Below are 18,106 nucleotides of genomic sequence, written 5' to 3' on the forward strand. Positions count from 1 at the left end.
TTATTAGTTAAAATTATTGGCAAAATATGACCCAAAATACGAGGGACTAGTAAACCAAGATCAAGACAGTAATTATCAGTTTTAACATACTCTTTGGATGTCTTTCTTCAAAAGAAAAGTAGTTAGCCTGCTAAGCTATTCAGACAAGCATTAGTGCGTCTTAGGTACTTCCATAGCTAGTAGTAATTGGGGAGTATGTGAATGAACCTGTGATTGGATGGTTAATTAGGAGGGCAGTGGTATTGCCAGCCCATTAGAGTTCAAGTCCTAAACTTGGCATTGGTGCTCGCATTTCTCTGCATTTATTTCATACTTCCAGCGATTTTTGTTTAGTGGGTGGAGACGTTCATAGGGGTAAGTGTATGCTCATGCATGTGAGCGACTTTGATAGTATTATGTTTAAAGAAGCAATTGGAGAATATAATCATCATCATCATCATCATCTTTGCTTTCCATCCATCCCAATTATCATACTGGTCAGAGAATATAGGCCATAGGGAAATGAGTAGCCTAGATGTACTAACAGTCCATCCATCCCGGGGCCCTTTTGTTTAAAGATTAGCTCAAATTGCATCAATAGCAGCATGTACGGGAGATAGTCTGGAGGTGTTGAAAAGTTGAAATCATCGGTCATCTGACCAAGCCAAGTACTTACTCCATTGGAGTTTGTTAGTTCCCTCATATTTCAAATCAAAATTTGACCATAAGTATTATGTGGCCAAATAAACCAACACGAAGAAAGTAGATACTAGTGTAGTACTGCCTCTATTCTTATATAGAGTCTGGCTTACCAGGAATAGCCTCGTTATTTCTTTGACTTACTAGATAATTACGGGTCAATTCTTTTGGCAGCTTAAAAAATAAGTCGCCTCATCACTAATTTTTCTCATAAGCCGACTTCCTTGTTCATTAAGGCTTCTAAACTAGTTATGTGATAGCTAATTTAGAGGTCTCAACAAATATAGGGGGCAACTTATTTTTTGAGCCGCCCAAAAGAACTGGCCCTACATGTGTGTTGTAACAAGGATTCAAATATGGACACCTATATGGCGCAGACAGTCGCCTGCTAGGAGCTTGACGCGACATCAGCAAGAAATTATATGCATGCATGCACTGGTAAACGAAACAAATTCTAGTGATATCATCAAGAATCTCAAGAGTCGTCCTAGAAAGCAACCCATCAAACATTCTCTTGATATAATTTTCCATTAATAGTATAGCAGGTTAGCCATTGATTTACCAGCGCATATTAATTTGATTGTGGAAGAACTAGGATTATATATTTCATAAACTCTTATTTCGTAAGCACTTATTGACTTACCACTGAAAAAAATTCTTTTTTGGTAGGTAAATTAGTGGTAGGCAGTTGAGGCTGGTTTCAGAGAAAACCGGTGGACAAATGTGATACGCGAGGAAAAAAAAACTCAAAACAGGAAGAGAGTTGAGGTTGGACGAAGGAGGAACTGATGGCAGAACCTTGCGTTCTTTTAAGCATATATGGCCACATTTTCTCCTGCGCACAATTAACGCATCTGTCTTTCTGTCATGCCTCTCTCCTTTATCGGCTCAACTAACACATGTGAGGAAGCCAACACAAGAAGGGAGTACAATTTACTGGAAATGGAGGTATGGTTGCAATCTGACGTATGGAATGGGAAGTCGTAGATCTTTTCTTTACAGAGAAACATATTATAAACTAGTAGACCGCCCGTGCGTTGCTACGGGCTACAATACAATGCATATAAATGATTTAAACAAATGGTTCAAGTTGTCTTCAAGGTCGAAGCTCATTTCTCCCTTGTATATTTGGGCATGTTTGGAAATCAAACGGATGGCCGGTAGGCTCTCCAAAATTCAGCTATGTGGACAATCGCTGCAACATAGCAAACACTTTATTTGCAATCAACCGCTCTCTTTCCATAACATCCTTTCTTTCTATCATTGTAGCCGAATTGTTGAGCTCCCTCCATAGTCACACATTTCCTCACACCGCCAACCCGTCAACCACGTTGGGGGACACCCGAAGACAACCGTCCTTATCATCGCCCTCTCGCTAGGAGGGACAAAGAGCGAGGCATAAAAATACACATACCTAAGTTAATTCATTATTTCATTAATTTATTACTTAATATCATGTCTTGTATCCTCTACATGGACAAAAAATACAACAAAAATATTATCTTCATTCTACAGAATGAAATTGAGAACTTGTGAACAAAATCACAAATAGGTGTTGAAAAGTAAGAAAACATGAGGATCCTTAAATTGGTGATACGATTTACATGATACTAACTCCTTCCATATACATAGGTCCCCTATCAAAATACTGAGAAAAAGAGAAGTGATTAATGCCCATCTCATGGGCCTCGCATACTTGGATAGACGATGTAAATGAAATCCATATATTAGCTAAATTATAAGGTGCTTCCAATCAAAACAAAACATTTATAAGGGAAGGGGCTACTACAACTTGTACAGTCCTGAGCCACCACGCTGCTAATACACTCATTGTCCAGTGTATGCAAGTCATCTCTTCCTCTCCCCATCACAAGTGACATGTTCAAACTCCAAAGTCGATGGATTGGATCCTTCAATGCGAAGACACCAAAATTTGTGCTCCAAGGTGCAACCTTGCAGCCTTCATGGCCATAGAGGCCAGATATAGTGCACTTTTGAGAACGAGAAACATTCACATGATGCACTATATTGGCCAAGGTAGCATACTATCAAATTTAGATCCGATTATATTTTTATACCTCTCATAACATAGAGATTGACAAGATATGATGATTATCACTTGAGAATATATACCAGCAACAAGAACATCCACAAAATATAAACACAAATCACTTTTAAAAAGGTAAAACTTTGAGACACAACAAAACACTATATGCCTAGATGTAAAAAAATGACAAAAGGAGAATAGGAATAAATATGAGGACGTGTAGTATTTGAACCCGAGCTCACATGCTCCTTGATGAACAGTAAAATCCGAAAACCCAGTAACAAAATAAAAAATTCTGATTTTTTTATAAACATTTATGAAAGTTTTAACTTCTTGCGAATGTTTTGATGAACTGGCATTCGTGTAGGTCTGGGCAAAAAAATCGACGCTCCAAAAGATTTGTTCTCGGAAGCATTTTGGAGCATCGATTTTTTTCTTTTTGTCCAGACTCCACCAATGTTATTTCATCACCAAAATTTGCAGGAAGTTAAAACTTTCATCGATGTTTCAATCCAGAATTTTTTAATTCTTTAACTAATTTTTTGGATTTTGCTGTTCATCAGTGAGCTTGTGAACTCGGGATCAAAAGAGCACTTTCGTAAATATGAGTGGAATTAAATAGAGCTAAGAGCTAATAGCTTATGTACATCTGGAGAAGCCAATATTGTAAGTTTAGTGCAAGGAAGTTTCTGCGGAAAATGAAGTTACTTACTTACTTACGAAGCCATTTATCCCAAACAAGTTGGGGTAGGCTAGATATGAAAGCCTTTCACGAGGACTTCCCAGGAGGTCACCCATCCTAGTACTATTCTCGCCCATATGAGTTTCATACCCAAAAGACTGGCTAGTTTTTGCGTTGGCTCGCCAAGCCTATCACAACCCTTAGATATGAAACCCTTTCACTAGGACTTCCCAGGAGGTCACCCATCCTAGTACTACTCTCGCTCAAATGGGTTTCATACCCATGGGACTGACTAGTTTTTACGTTGGCTCGCCAAGCCTATCACAACCCTCCTCCTTTACCCGGGCTTGGGACCGTCTATGCCTAGAAGACATAGGCGGAGTTCTGCGGAAAATGAAGTTATTTAGTAAAAATGATATCTTTTTACGTCATGCCGTCCAACCCCCTAACACTCATTATCATGGCTCATCCATATCTTTTGGTTTCAACAGAATAAAGTTACCGCTAATTAGAAGCTCGCCATCTTCCCTGAACATTGCATTGTAATTTCTAGATTGAAATACCTATGAGTTTGCCATTTCTTATGATAAATGTAAATTCTTAATACTGAATGATAATTTTGTTGATAATTCTGCATTAAGTCTCTAAATCAGAATTTTGCATACATACACAAAATAGTTATGTAAAATTTTGTTAAGTGACAAAACATGGTAAATATGGAAGATGGTAGAACCTGAAGTACATGATTGGAGATAATTCAAGTGTTTATAGCCAACAATTCTGAACATGTACACACACTGCTGAACTGATAGGAAGCAAAACTCACCGGTGGTCTAAGACTTCTCGTCACCAGGCACATCTCCTCTTCACGTGAACGGACTTCGGCGTCGCCAAAGCAATATATCAAGACCTTTTGCCAAGCGTGAATTTCAATCCAAAATGATCACAATGGACTTAGCTATAGAAATACCTTCCTTGGTTTCTTCCCTTAAGTCGCAAGTCTGTGTGCATATAAATGTTACAAGAAATCAAAACCCAAGAGGTATCAGCAAAAGAAGGCACTACGAACTGAGAGAAGTAATTACCTCTTCTAGTATAATCTCAAATACTTTCCATATCTTTTGTACGAGCTCTTGCTGAACTTGAGAGTCATTATTGTCATAAAGTTCATAACTGAAAGATTCATTATGTCTCTTTGACATTTGACTGAAAATCAATTGGACATCAGTCAAGTTTTTCAATCAATAATAGAATGACACTTGTATGTATTTGTGTGTCCCTTTTTAGTGTATCTCCAATGCCAATCCTAATCAGGTTGGAACTGGACCATCAACATACCCTCTCTTATCCACAGCCTACTGATCCATCAGCGTACCCTTTTTAGGTCTGGCATCAATGTACAGTCCACTTACAACATTTGGGAGAAAATTATAGTGATAATTAGACTGCCATTACAGTTTGCCGCTAACTTGCAGTCTGCTTATAGTGATATCTTAAGAGTTAAAGTCTAGATGCACAAAACTTAGTCAAATTAGCACTGGAAATTCTAAAATTACGGTGTATTTCTGCATAACTTTTACTCATATTATGTGATTATTACAATGATATTATGACCGGAACTTGTCGAGTCTCAAAGACACCGGTTTGCAGCCCCAAGTCATGAGTTGTTATATATGTACATCGGTCGGGCTGGACAGACTTGCATTCATGACAAGCAGTGAAAAACCTTGAAATTACAGTAAGAAAACCTTGCAAGTATAGTACCTCGTGTCATCTACGGATTATAGAGACACAGCTGAACCAACATACACACCGACTCTTCTACAGATGAAGACACACTGAACCAACATACACACTGCCCTATCCATAGTGTGAAAAAATAAGTTCAACATCTCTCTCAAGCAAAAAAGCATTATTCTCCATCATTGTTAATTTGCAGTCTGAAAAAGGGATCAAGTAAGAAATTAGAATCAATTCTTAATTTCCATCATTCTAATCTCCAAGAGAAATTCAGACCGCTCATTGAAAGCTGGATCTAGGAAAGCAAAGGCTCTTCCCTTCCAACAAACGATTTAAGAAAACCAATGCTTTTGAATGGTTACAGGGAAGCAAACTGCAACAAGGAAGAATAATATAAAGAAAATGTATATAGAAGAAAAGAGATACAAAAAAGAAATGGTAAAGATAAACACGAACCAAGAAGGCAGAAATTAAAGTACTTACATAGAGGAAATGAGAAATAAAAAGAAAGGGCGAAGACAAACACCAACAAAGAACCATGGAGTTAGAAATCCTTCAATTCCAATTGGGGCAAAGACAAACGCCAAAGTCACAACTACTAATTGGGGGACAACCATGGAAGATCATACAAGAGACGATCCACAGGACGGAAATCCTTCAATTCCAACGTCTTTGCTCATGCATAGTGAATTTCTTCGAGATCTAGAACCTGTAATATGACAAAAAAGAAAAGCAGAGATCACAAATTCTTTCCTTTTGACAGAGTGTATTGCACAAAGCACTCTAGTTAAAACTGGTCAGTTTTGTTTCAAAAGCACCAGGGCAAAGAAACTAAAATTTACAGTAGCAAAAAAATACTGAAATTACTATTATCAAGACAAGCACCTGTGCACAACAAAGTTCTTGACACAAAGATAGATTCAGTATATATTGACAGCATGAAAAGATGCAACACTACCCAACATAGCCATTGTGATTTACAGTCTAATGACCACTGTAATTTTACTGAAATTACACTGTATTTACATGTAATTGCACTGACTGTAAATAATGTAAATATTCTAGTAAGAATGCACTGTGATTACCCATGGAAATTACACTACAACAACACTATACATTATAGAGAAATTGCACTATAATTACAATAACATGGTAGCGGGATTTACAGTGTACTTACCCTGAAAATTACACTGCAATTACAAGTACACTGTAAGAACACTATGATTACACTGTAATTTCAGAGGAAATTACACTGTAACTAACGAGATTACAATCTTGGAGCTGCTGTAAACTTAGATGCAACACTATAGAAAACATAGAAAAAAGGTTATAAAATTGATACAAATACTACCCAACGAAGACAAACCACAAAAAGAAAAAGGTTCTAGAATGCTTGGAGACCCAACATAGGCAACCCCTCCCCCCAAAAAAAATCACAGAAGTAACAGAAAAAATTGAACTGTGGTTAACTCTGGAAATTACACTGAAATTACAGTGTCACTACTCAATGATTTGAGAGGAAATTTCACTGAAATTGAACAGTTATTGATGTAACTTAGATGCAACTACTACCTAAAAACACACACCCCTGCATCTAACAGCAAAAAAAGCCAGTTGAATCAAACGCCCAGGCTAGCAGAAAGAAAATCAACAGGGGAATCGGATCCACCGCTACATCCATGCTACTACCACTGTAACTGCAAAAATGTCGCCAGGAAAATCCACCTCTACGACTAACATACACCTACATCTACATCAAACACAAGGGGAATCAAATCAAACCACAACATCTATACAAAATTCAAGGGGGAAAGGGAGAAGACCAGGATAACGTCAAATAGACACTCCATAAAGTTCATAACATAAAGTTCATAATGGTTGATTATGTTTAAACCAGGCAGATGGTTTCATTGAGTGGATTAGAGCGAACAAACACGCATCAATGATTATTAGAGGAGTTGGGGTAGGAAATCAAGTGACCAGAATTGAACTCTCTCTCTCTCTCTCTCAATTCAGGGAAATTCATTAATATATGTTGCTCCTTTCAGTTCAGGGCCTTCCTTTTCTTGTGCCAGCACACATGCCACCTAAATCAATATGGCTGAAATACGTGCCATCACACATGCCACCTACATAGAAATGGCTGAAACACCATTCTAAGGAATACATTACACATAACCTTGATGACAGAACTACTGCCAATGTTAAATATTTGTAAGCCTAATTGAGAACTATCTTGGAAAATAAAATAAAATAAATTTTTCACTATTGTATTCTTGTAAAAAAATTATCACTCGTGTCCTTGTTAAACACGATGAGATGTAAACAGTCAATGAGATTATTAGAAGTGATAAAAATGGAAATGCACAAGAAGTACAACATACTAACAAAAAATTTAGAGCAAGGACTGACATGACGATAGGAAAAATGAATCAATGAGGTTATTAGAAGTGATAAAAAAAGAAATGCACAAGCAATGCAAAATACTAAAAAGAATTCTAGGAGGTTTCACATGACTACGGGCAAATGATTTTTGCTTTCAGCGAATTTATGGAGACAACAGGTGGCTCTGAGCTTGGCAACCTAGCATGTACTGAATATATCTCTGAATGACTTACTGCAAGTGTGTGTCATTAAAGTAACGAATTGTTCTTCACAAGCTTGATTCCTGATAATCAAGGGCCAATGCATCAGACAGCTGCCACTGCAATGTATAGAAAAGAGACCAAGTTGATGCAAAACTCCTACATATTACAACACCGCTGCCACTGCAATTCAGGCAGCTCCTTGTGTGCCGCCTTGTTCTTCTATATCCGCAACAAGTTCATTTGGCCCACAAATTGTTTGGCCGAATGCACTTATTAACATTACAACACATAGGCAAGCTAGAAATCTTCGTGTAAGGGGGATACCTTCTTCCTACATGAGATTAAAAAAATGTACATCAGACTTCAAAGAAAAACGATCCTTGACCATTGAGGGAATCAAATTTCAGAGGACCACCAGGGGCCCCATCTTGCTGTGACTGGTAGTGAGGAGCAGCCCGAGAGTAGCATCATGTATCATAGAAACCATGCTTGGAGTGAAAACAAACAAACTTGCATCATAATCTGCTACCAACTGTACACTGCATGTTACCTACAAAGAAACTAAAAGAAAAGTATTTCTTGTTTGAGAACCGAAGAGACATGCACACATATCATGGTATGAAAAGATAATAGAGTTGCAATCTGATGCAATCATCAAGACAGGTTTGAGTGTCGTGAGGATGGAGTCAGAGCTTCATGGCCACCTGAAGCGAAGAAGTGCAGTCGTATTGGATTTAACAGGAGCCGGTCATCATCACCATACAGCAAGAGATGCAAGCAATTGGTCGCCAGACCCATGCAGCCCCGACCATACATGCGATCGCAAACCTCGCAACATGAAGATCAGAACACAAAATTTGAATCAATTTGGTCCTCTTCTCCAGAGAGAATGAATGAATGAGCTTATCACATCTGAATCTGTTGTTGCCGCTGCAAGTCAGGCTTATAGCAATAGAACTTGCAGCCCTTGCTGAATGCGAATGACAGCAATTGCACAAATCACAATTACACCCCACTCCATGAACACATTTAATTTGCATTCCAAGGTACCAGATGATGCCGACGGCAAAGGGGTCGTGGCCGTAGATGATGAAGCAGAGGTCGGCGCTAAAGAAGTCCATGAAGGCGCCGAAGATGGCCACTGGGTCCTGCCCTACGATGTCGGCATCACCGGGGAAGCAAGGAACGCATGGTCAAACGTACATTAGCAGGAAGCACACACAGAGGCAGGGCACATCACGTACACATGCTGGGTACAAATGAACAATATTATAGTACACAAAAAACAGAGCAAGGATAAATAAGTTTGCTTTCTCAAGAAATAAATTAGGGTTCACAGGAACTTCTCAACGTGCTTTTGTTGCACATTCTCGGATAAAATTTGCAATGACCATTGCTCTGCTTTGAGACTACAGAAAGCAAACACAAAGCGAACAGAATGTGAACATACTTGTTCCTCTCGATTCAGGGCACACCGCCGCTCCTCACTGGCTGCAACGCCGCCACGCCCTGCCGTTGGGTTATGTGATTGCCTCCGTGCCATCGTCCCACGGGTCAGGGGGCACGCACGTCAGGGGCTGCTCACTAGCCGCAACGCCGCCACGCCCTGGGGTTACGCCGCCAAGCCCTTGCGGCGGTCCGTGCCGTCGTCCCATGATTCGGGGCCCTCGACCAGGGCACGATCGATGAGTCCGACGGAGGCAGCAGATCACTAAGTTTTGGCCCCTACGCGCCTCGGATGTGACGGCAACGGTGGGGCACCGAGGACTCGCGGGCGTCGGCCAGTGCCCGGGGTGCTAAGGAGTCGGTGTCGTCGGGCAGGGCGAGGAGTCGGAGAGAAGAAGAGAAGGCAGCGCGAGGAACTGAGGACGTGGGAGCGGTGGAGGTGGCTGAGCGGGAGGGAAGCAGGGGCGGCGGCGGAGCGAGAGATGGGGGCAACGCTAGGGGTGGATCGAGAGGAGGGTTTTTTTCATGCGAGGGAGGCTAGGGCGTCGTCCGATTTTTTGTTCGCTAGTCATAGTTGTCCCTGGTTAAATTTCCTAGGTTATATTTCGTAGATTTTTTTAGGACGAAAAAAAATCAGCGGAGGTGGGACGAAAATTGACCGGCGGAGACTACCAACTGCTCCATTAGAAGTAGAGATATGGATGCTCACATACACTCACCATATTAATGTATCGCTGAAAAAAGTAGTGCCAGAGAATCTGATGAGCTACTTCTTATTTTATTAGGAAAAAAAATACACCCATAGGGTATTTTATACCTGAATTTCGCTCGCAAGGAACTCAGAGAATCAAATAATAGAATAACAAACCAACAACGAGACGTTGCAAGGCCTTCTCCCCTATGAAACCATAGCCACCCTAGATCTCTCTTCACCACCAAAGGTTCCACCACAGTACGAAGAGAGATGCAAACAGATACAGGACGGATCTCAATCGCGCACAAGCTTTTGAAGGTAGCAGTGCACGTCCCTTGGAGGGGAGAATATATCCCCACGGTCGTGTTCAAGGAGCATAGGCACAACTATGCCAGTGGAAAGCACGAAAACATGAAGATTTAATAAAGAAGGTAACAAAGGCCTAGAGAGTAGCAAAGGTAAGGAAATTAACAAATCAGAGGCACAACTATGCCAGTTGCTCCTTCCGAAGTTTACATCGATGGAATAGAATCAAAAGTTCAAAACTGTGATACTACGTGTAGGATCGGTTTCCTAACCGCTTGCACGCTCGTAGAGGCGACCGCCTCAGTGCTTTCCTCTGCACGACCGACACTTAACATTGAAAATAATCATAGGTAAGAAGCGAAAACAACTATAGTAACACGACGCGGTTGGCTCCAGCTTATTTTGAGCATTTTCTCCAGCATGAACTGTCAGGACCGACTTGAGCCAGGCAATCCAAGAAATAGCTCCGTCTCTACATCTGTGACATCGTGGTGGTCATCATCGTCTGGGAAGGTTGCCGTAGCAGAGGCCACTGCCGCCACTGCAAGGTGGTGTTCCTTCTTGTACTGCACAGATTAACGTGGGCAAGCCCATGAGTGGACGCATCATTATATAGGTTACGCTTAGGTGAGCTGCTTGCTAGATGCATGGATGGGTGGTGATCTCGACTGGGATGCACATGAGGGATGGGATATGTGTTTAGAGTTGGGTTGTCTAATTCATGAAGGCAATTTCATTATCCATCTTTACCTGGCAATATAGTTCTTCTTTGTGGTGGCTCAACTTCACCACATTCCGCCTCAGCTTAGCGAGCTGTTCTTCCAACCGCCGAGTCTGACACGTAAGATAATTGAGTAGCATTAAGATTGCACTGCCATCATGCTAAGTTCCTATTGTCTCTGCACTTATATATAAATATACATACTAAGTAATTAATGATGCAAAGACTGCAGGTTAGACCTCCTTTTTGAAAAAAAGACATTAATACTTGGCACACCTCACTCTCTCACAAAACTTTTTGGAGCCATGTTGTAGCTTGCCGTAAGTTTAAGGCCCACTTCTATTCTCCCTTGGCAACTCTTATGACCTGCTTATGTCAACTTATTATACTTCCTCTAAGATAATTAAGAATTGAAGTCACATTAACTATTCTGTAAGCTTCCATTGCCTGGCTTGTGTATCACTAAATGCACACATAGATTCGATACTGCTAAAACTTCATGTAGACTGAGTTAGAATTGGCTAACCTTCATTGTTCGGATGCTAAGAAGGCCTTTTTCAGCTTTGTCCTCTAAGCTTTGCAGTTCTTCAATTGAGCATTCTTCTAAATTAGAACCCAAAACTTTCCGGGTGGCCACTGCCCGCGCCGGACCGCCTCTTCTCGCCAGGTAACCACCCATCATCCCCTTTCCTTTACTAGAACAGAGCTAGCTGTTCACATGTTGAAGAAAAAGGTATTTGCTTATGTTGTTGCCGCAACGACAACTTTGTGTTGGTAGGAAGTAGGAACGGAGCCAGCATGAACCACTCCTCGGCCAGCGCGCAGCGTGAGGACGAGCAGTACAAGGACGTCCGCGCTGCCGCTGCGGCCATGACCGGGGCGCAGGTGGAGGCGGCGCTGAACCGCAAGAACGTTGAGGTGCTCCAGGGCGAGGAGGAGCACATCGCCACGATGGTGCCGGACAAGACCATCGGCGGGTCGCCTGACGGTGGCGAGGACGCGTCGTGGGTGCCCGACCAGGACACGGGCGTCTTCGGCCCAGGCGCCCAGCCCATGTCGACGCCCACGGCGGGGCAGCGCATCCCGCGCCGCCGCACCTGTTCGGAGGCGCCATTACGGCCACCACGGAGGGGTCGGCGTCGGTGCTGGACCAGGCGGTGTTCCTCCGGGAGGAGGACATGGAGGACGTCGAGAGGCCTGCCGCCGTCGACATGGCCAACGCCAACGCAGATGTCAACGACAGCATCAAGAACTACTAGTGCAACTTACTTAGCTCCATCGATCAGTCAGTCCTCACTAATAGAAAAAGGGTCAAATGTGAAGCACATTAGCGCCGGTTTGATTTTGAGCCGGCACTAATGTATCCATTAGTGCCCGTTCCAACGGCTAGCCGTCCGCTCTCATTAGTACCGGTTCATGGTGAACCTTTAGCACTGGTTCGTGCCACGAACCGGTACTAAACAGAGTGGGGGCAGGGTGTTATCAGTCTGGGGCCCCTCCAACACCTTTAGTACCGGTTCGTGGCACGAACCGGTACTAAAGATCGTCGTACGTAAACCCTTCGTCCACCCGAGCTCACTCTGTTCTTCCCCTTTCCCCTCTCCTCCTCTATTCTTCCCATCTCTTCCTCGAGCTCATCACACATTTTGCCCAAAATTTGTCAAGATTTGAAGGCCCCTCATCCATTCAAATGATCACAAAGGATAGCAACTTTGTCCTTTCATCTTTCATTGCTAGATTAGCTCTTGCAATGCTTTGTATAGTGATTAATTTGTGATTTTAGTAATTTGGGAGGAATTATATGTGCTAGTATTTGATTTATATGCAATTTGAGGTTAAAAATAACACTTAGTTTGCATATGTAGGTGTGGTTTACTTAGTGCCTTCTAAATTTCCGTCGTAACCACCGTCGATCGCCCGCACCGTCCCGTCGCCGGCACCACCTTGTGGTGAGGCTCTTGTTCATGAATGTTTTACATTACAAAATTGATGTTTGTGTGATTTGGATATATATTTACTCATATAACTATCTTACCCGTATGTTGTTTGTTATACATAGTGCCATGGTTTTGATATCCGTCCCCGTCGGCCCTCGTCCTTGTTATGATTCGGATGTGGTATATTTTCTGTTAAAACTAGTTGTTGCATTTCGTGTTTATGACAAATTATGCCCATCAAGTTGACATAGATATTTTAGGAGGTATGTGAACCGGAAATTCCAACCGACCCTATTGTCGAGAGGTTAAATTTAGTTGAAAGAGAAAACGAGTATTTGAAAGAAAAATTGAAAAGAACTGAGGGGGAGAAGATGGAATTGGAGTTGCATGTTGCTGATGTCGTCGATGATCATAAGATCAAGATGGAGAAAATGCGCTTGAAGATTAGAAAGATTAGAAAATATGCCATTGATAGTGTGGCTTGGTATCATTATGTTGTTGGATCAATTGTTACCTTAGTTGCGATCTTGATCACATTTGTTGTTGTATTTAAATTCTTTAGCTAGAGAGTTATTTGTATGTTGCATTTAATTAAGTGTTGTATATGAACTTTATGTATGAACTTGTATTAATTTGGTCTATTTGGTGTTGTGTAATGAAGATGAGCCGACAATGGATGTATGATGACCGATGCTCTCCCGAGTTCATTAATGGTGTGCATACTTTTCTGCTTTCCGCTGAGGCAAACAAGCGGGCGGATGGTTTTATGCCTTGTCCATGTGCTTGCTGTAAGAATGGTCACAATTACTCTACGTCAAGAACCATTCACGTCCAGCTATTTGAGTCCGGTTTCATGCCCCACTATAATGTTTGGACCAAGCACGGAGAAAGAGGGGTTATGACGGAAGACAATGAAGAAGAAGAGGACGACGAAAGCTATCCTGGCCATGGGTTCCTTGAATACGATGATACAACAATGGGGAAATAAGCTGAGCCGGCAATGCGGGAAGAAGCTAAAAAAAGGCATCAGATGAGCCCGCTGATGATCTAGGTCGGGCCATTGCCGATGCAAAGAGAAACTGCGCAAGTGATTTGGAGAAGAAGATGTTGCAGCGCATGTTAGAGGATCACAAGAAATTGTTGTACCTGAATTGCGAAGCTGACAAAAAAAAAGTTGGTCACCACACTGAAATTGCTGCAATGGAAGGCAGAGAATGGTGTATCTGACAAGAGATTTGGAAAGTTGCTGGTAATGATAAAGAATATGCTTTCAAAGGACAACGAATTGCCCGAGAGTACGTATGAAGCAAAGAAGGCTGTCTTCCCTCTAGGGTTAGAGGTGCAGAAGATACATGCATGCCCTAATGACTGCATCCTCTACCGCGGTGAGTACGAGGATTTAAAAGCTTGCCCGGTATGTGATGCATTGCGTTATAATATCAGTCGCGATGATCCTGGTGATGTCGGGGGCGAGCGCCCCAGGAAGAAGATTCCCGCCAAGGTGATGTGATATGCTCCTATAATACCACGGTTGAAATATTTGTTTCAAAACAAAGAGCATGCGAAGGCGATGCGATGGCACGGAGAAGACCGTAAGATAGATGGAAAGTTGAGAGTACCCGCTGACGGGTCGCAGTGGAGAAAAATTGAGAGAAAGTATAGGGAGGAGTTTGCAAGTGACCCAAGGAACATATGGTTTGGTCTAAGCGCAGATGGCATTAATCCTTTTGGGGAGCAGAGCAGCAACCATAACACCTGGCCTGTGACTCTATGTTTGTATAACCTTCCTCCTTGGTTGTGCATGAAGCGGAAGTTCATTATGATGCCAGTGCTCATCTAAGGTCCTAAGCAACCCGACAACGACATTGATGTGTACCTAAGGCCATTAGGTGAAGAACTATTACAGCTGTGGAATGGAACAGGTGTACGTGCGTGGGATGAGCACGGACAGGAAGAATTTAACCTAAAAGCATTGCTGTTCGTGACCATCAATGAGTGGTCTGCTCTTAGTAACCTTTCAGGACAGACACCCAAGGGATACCGCGGATGCACGCACTACTTGGATGATACCGACAATATATATTTGGATAGTTGTAGGAAGAATGTGTAGCTGGGACATCATCGATTTCTTCCGAGCAGGCATCCCGTAAGAAAGAAAGGCAAGCATTTCAAAGGTGAGGCGGATCATCGGATGAAGCCTCGCCACCGTACTGGTGCTGATGTACATGATATGGTCAAGATTTGAAGGTAATCTTTGGAAAGGGTCCTGGCGGACAACCTGTTCCGAAGGACGCTGACGGACGCGCACCCATGTGGAAGAAGAAATCTATATTTTGGGACCTGCCATATTGGAAATACCTAGAGGTCAACTCCGCAATCAACGTGATGCACGTGACGAAGAATCTTTGCCTGACCCTGCTTGGCTTCTTGGGCGTGTATGGGAAGACAAAGATACACCAGAGGCACGGGAGGACCAGCAACGTATGCACGGAAAAGATGACATACATCAGGGTCAGGCCAGCTACGCTCTTACCAAAGAAGAGAAGGAAATCTTCTTTGAATGCCTGGTCAGTATGAAGGTACCGTCTGGCTTCTCGTCGAATATAATGGGAATAATAAATATGGCAGAGAAAAAGTTCTAGAACCTAAAGTCTCATGACTGCCACGTCATTATGACGCAACTGCTTCCGGTTGCATCGAGGGGGCTTCTACCGGAAAACGTTCGATTAGCCATTGTGAAGCTATGTCCATTCCTCAATGCAATCTCTCAGAAGGTAATCGATCCAGAAATCATACCAAGGTTACAGAATGATTTGGTGCAATGTCTTGTCAATTTTGAGTTGGTGTTTCCACCATCCTTCTTCAACACCATGACACACGTCCTAGTTCATCTTTGCAAAGAGATTAACGTTTTGGGTACTGTATTTCTACACAATATGTTCCCCTTTGAGAGGTTCATGGGAGTCTTGAAGAAATATGTTCATAACCGTGCTAGGCCAGAAGGAAGCATCTTGAAGGGCCATGAAAATGAGGAGGTCATTGAGTTTTGTATTGACTTTATTCCTGACCTTAAGCCGATTGGTGTTCCTGAATTGCGGCATAAGGGCAGACAGGATGGAAAAGGCATGCTAGGAGGGCATCAAATAATATGTATGGATGGGCATTCTCTCACTGAAGCACACTACACAGTTCTACAGAATTCCGCCTTGGTGGCTCCGTATATGGAGGAACACAAGAATTTTCTATACTCCAAACACCCGGAGAAGTCTGACGACTGGATTACACGTGAACAAACAAGGACTTTTGCCGGTTGGTTGCAGAAACGTGCCATGCATGATGGTGATATTGAAGATGACCTGTACTCGCTGTCCCAGTTACCATGTTCGAATATAATGACTTCCAAAGGATACCATATAAATGGGAATACATTTTACATGATCACCCAAGATAAGAAGAGCACCAACCAAAACAGTGGTGTCCGCTTTGATGCAATAACCAACACGGGAAAGGAAACATATTATGCTTACATAGAGGACATATGGGAACTTAACTTTGGAGGTGGTTTGAAGGTCCCTTTGTTTCGGTGCAAATGGGTCAATATGACACAAGGCAGAATAATGGAAGATCCGCAGTACGGAATGACAACAGTGGATCTCAACAATCTTGCGTATGCAGACAAACCATTCGTCCTAGCCAATGATGTGGCACCGGTTTTTTATGTGAAAGACATGTCTACCAGGCCGTGAAAAAGAAAAGATAAGGAAGTGAATGGATCATACGACGAGCCAAAGCGCCACATAGTTCTTTCAGGAAAAAGAAACATCGTGGGAGTGGATGACAAGACAGACATGTCAGAAGATTATGAAAAGTTTGAGAAAATTGCTCCATTCACAGTGAATATTGACCCGAGCATCCAGTTAAATGATGAAGATTTTCCATGGCTATGGCACAAAGGGACACACGCAAAGAAAAAGTTTCACACCCAAAGATCTGGGATGTGATCGGCTTCACTTTCATCATTTTCTTCTTTATTTCACATCCAGGAGGGAATCTCTGTACTATTTAGGGTAGTTATGTGTTTTGGCATTTGAAACGCGAAGAAATTTTATGTGCAAACAAATTCTTTCTTGGATTTATTGATTTTTTCAGCTAAATGACCCTGAAATTGAAAAGCATTTCAAATGAACTCAGAAAAGGTTGAAAGTTGGCATGGTATCATAATTTCACCCACATAGCATGTGCAAAAAATAGAGAGGGTTACGGCAAAAACTGGATGCACTTCGTGTATAAAATGGACAATCTCTTTTGAAGTATCAGGGTTTCGGACGAAAACTCATCTGTTACAAAGGCATTACATTTTTTAAATAACCTAAGCAGTACCAAATTGAATATAATGATAAAACACACTAGTATTAAACGTAAGAAAAAAGAATCACTGAAAAATCTATTTTCAAAGTTAAGTTATTCACAAACTAGTGATTCACACAAAATTTCAAATAATTCAAAATTTAAACTATTCAAATTTGAAAACTACCGACACTAACAGAAAGTTTGTAATTTTTTGTACCTAAAGCAAAAATATTCACAAAGAAACTCTAAATACAGCAAAAAACAACTCAAAAATAAATAAAACAAAAATAAATAAAGCAAAAAAAATAAGAAAATAAAAAAGCCCGCCTACTGGGCCAGAGCGGCCTGCATACGACTAGAAACACAATGTTTTGTTGGGCCAGGATGCAGGCCTGCAAAGGCTCAGTAGGCCCATAGGGCAGCAGAGAACAGGTAGACCCAGTAGGCCTGCTTTGGAGAGGAGCTCGAGAGAGCTACTGCACTGGGGCTTATAAACCAGTGCGGATGCCCCTCGGCTAGCGAGGTGGGACTAAACTTGCTGCACCGCACCTGCGCCAGCGCACCCCTTTAGTACCTGGTGGTGGCTGCAACCGGTACTAAAGAGGGGGTCTTTAGTACCGGTTGGTGCCACCACCCGGTACTAAAGGGGGGGCGCTTCCCGTCGCTTGGCCTGGCCAAAACAGACCTTTAGTACCGGTTGGTGGCTCCAACCGGTACTAAAGGGGTGTTCTATATAAGAAATTGCTTAAAAAATCATTTCTCATCTCTCCCTCTGCTTCTTTCTCCTCCGCCCCATCGTCGCCGCCCCTCGTCGCCGCCCCCGTCACCGTCCCCATCGCTGTCGCCGCCCTGGCCGTCCCCGCCCCTCGTCGCCGCACCCATCGCCGTCGCCGCCCCGGCCGTCCCCGTCGTCCCCG

At 42.4% G+C, this 18,106-nt stretch overlaps 1 pseudogene; it reads left to right on the top strand.

Annotated features, from left to right (window-relative positions):
- The first annotated feature begins 8,715 nt into the window (after window positions 1-8,715).
- Window positions 8,716-12,161, top strand: LOC123084397 (uncharacterized; annotated as a pseudogene).
- The last annotated feature ends 5,945 nt before the right edge of the window (window positions 12,162-18,106 follow it).

This window comes from Triticum aestivum, chromosome 4A (genome assembly GCF_018294505.1).
Source record: "Triticum aestivum cultivar Chinese Spring chromosome 4A, IWGSC CS RefSeq v2.1, whole genome shotgun sequence".
NCBI classification, from domain to species: Eukaryota; Viridiplantae; Streptophyta; class Magnoliopsida; order Poales; family Poaceae; genus Triticum; species Triticum aestivum.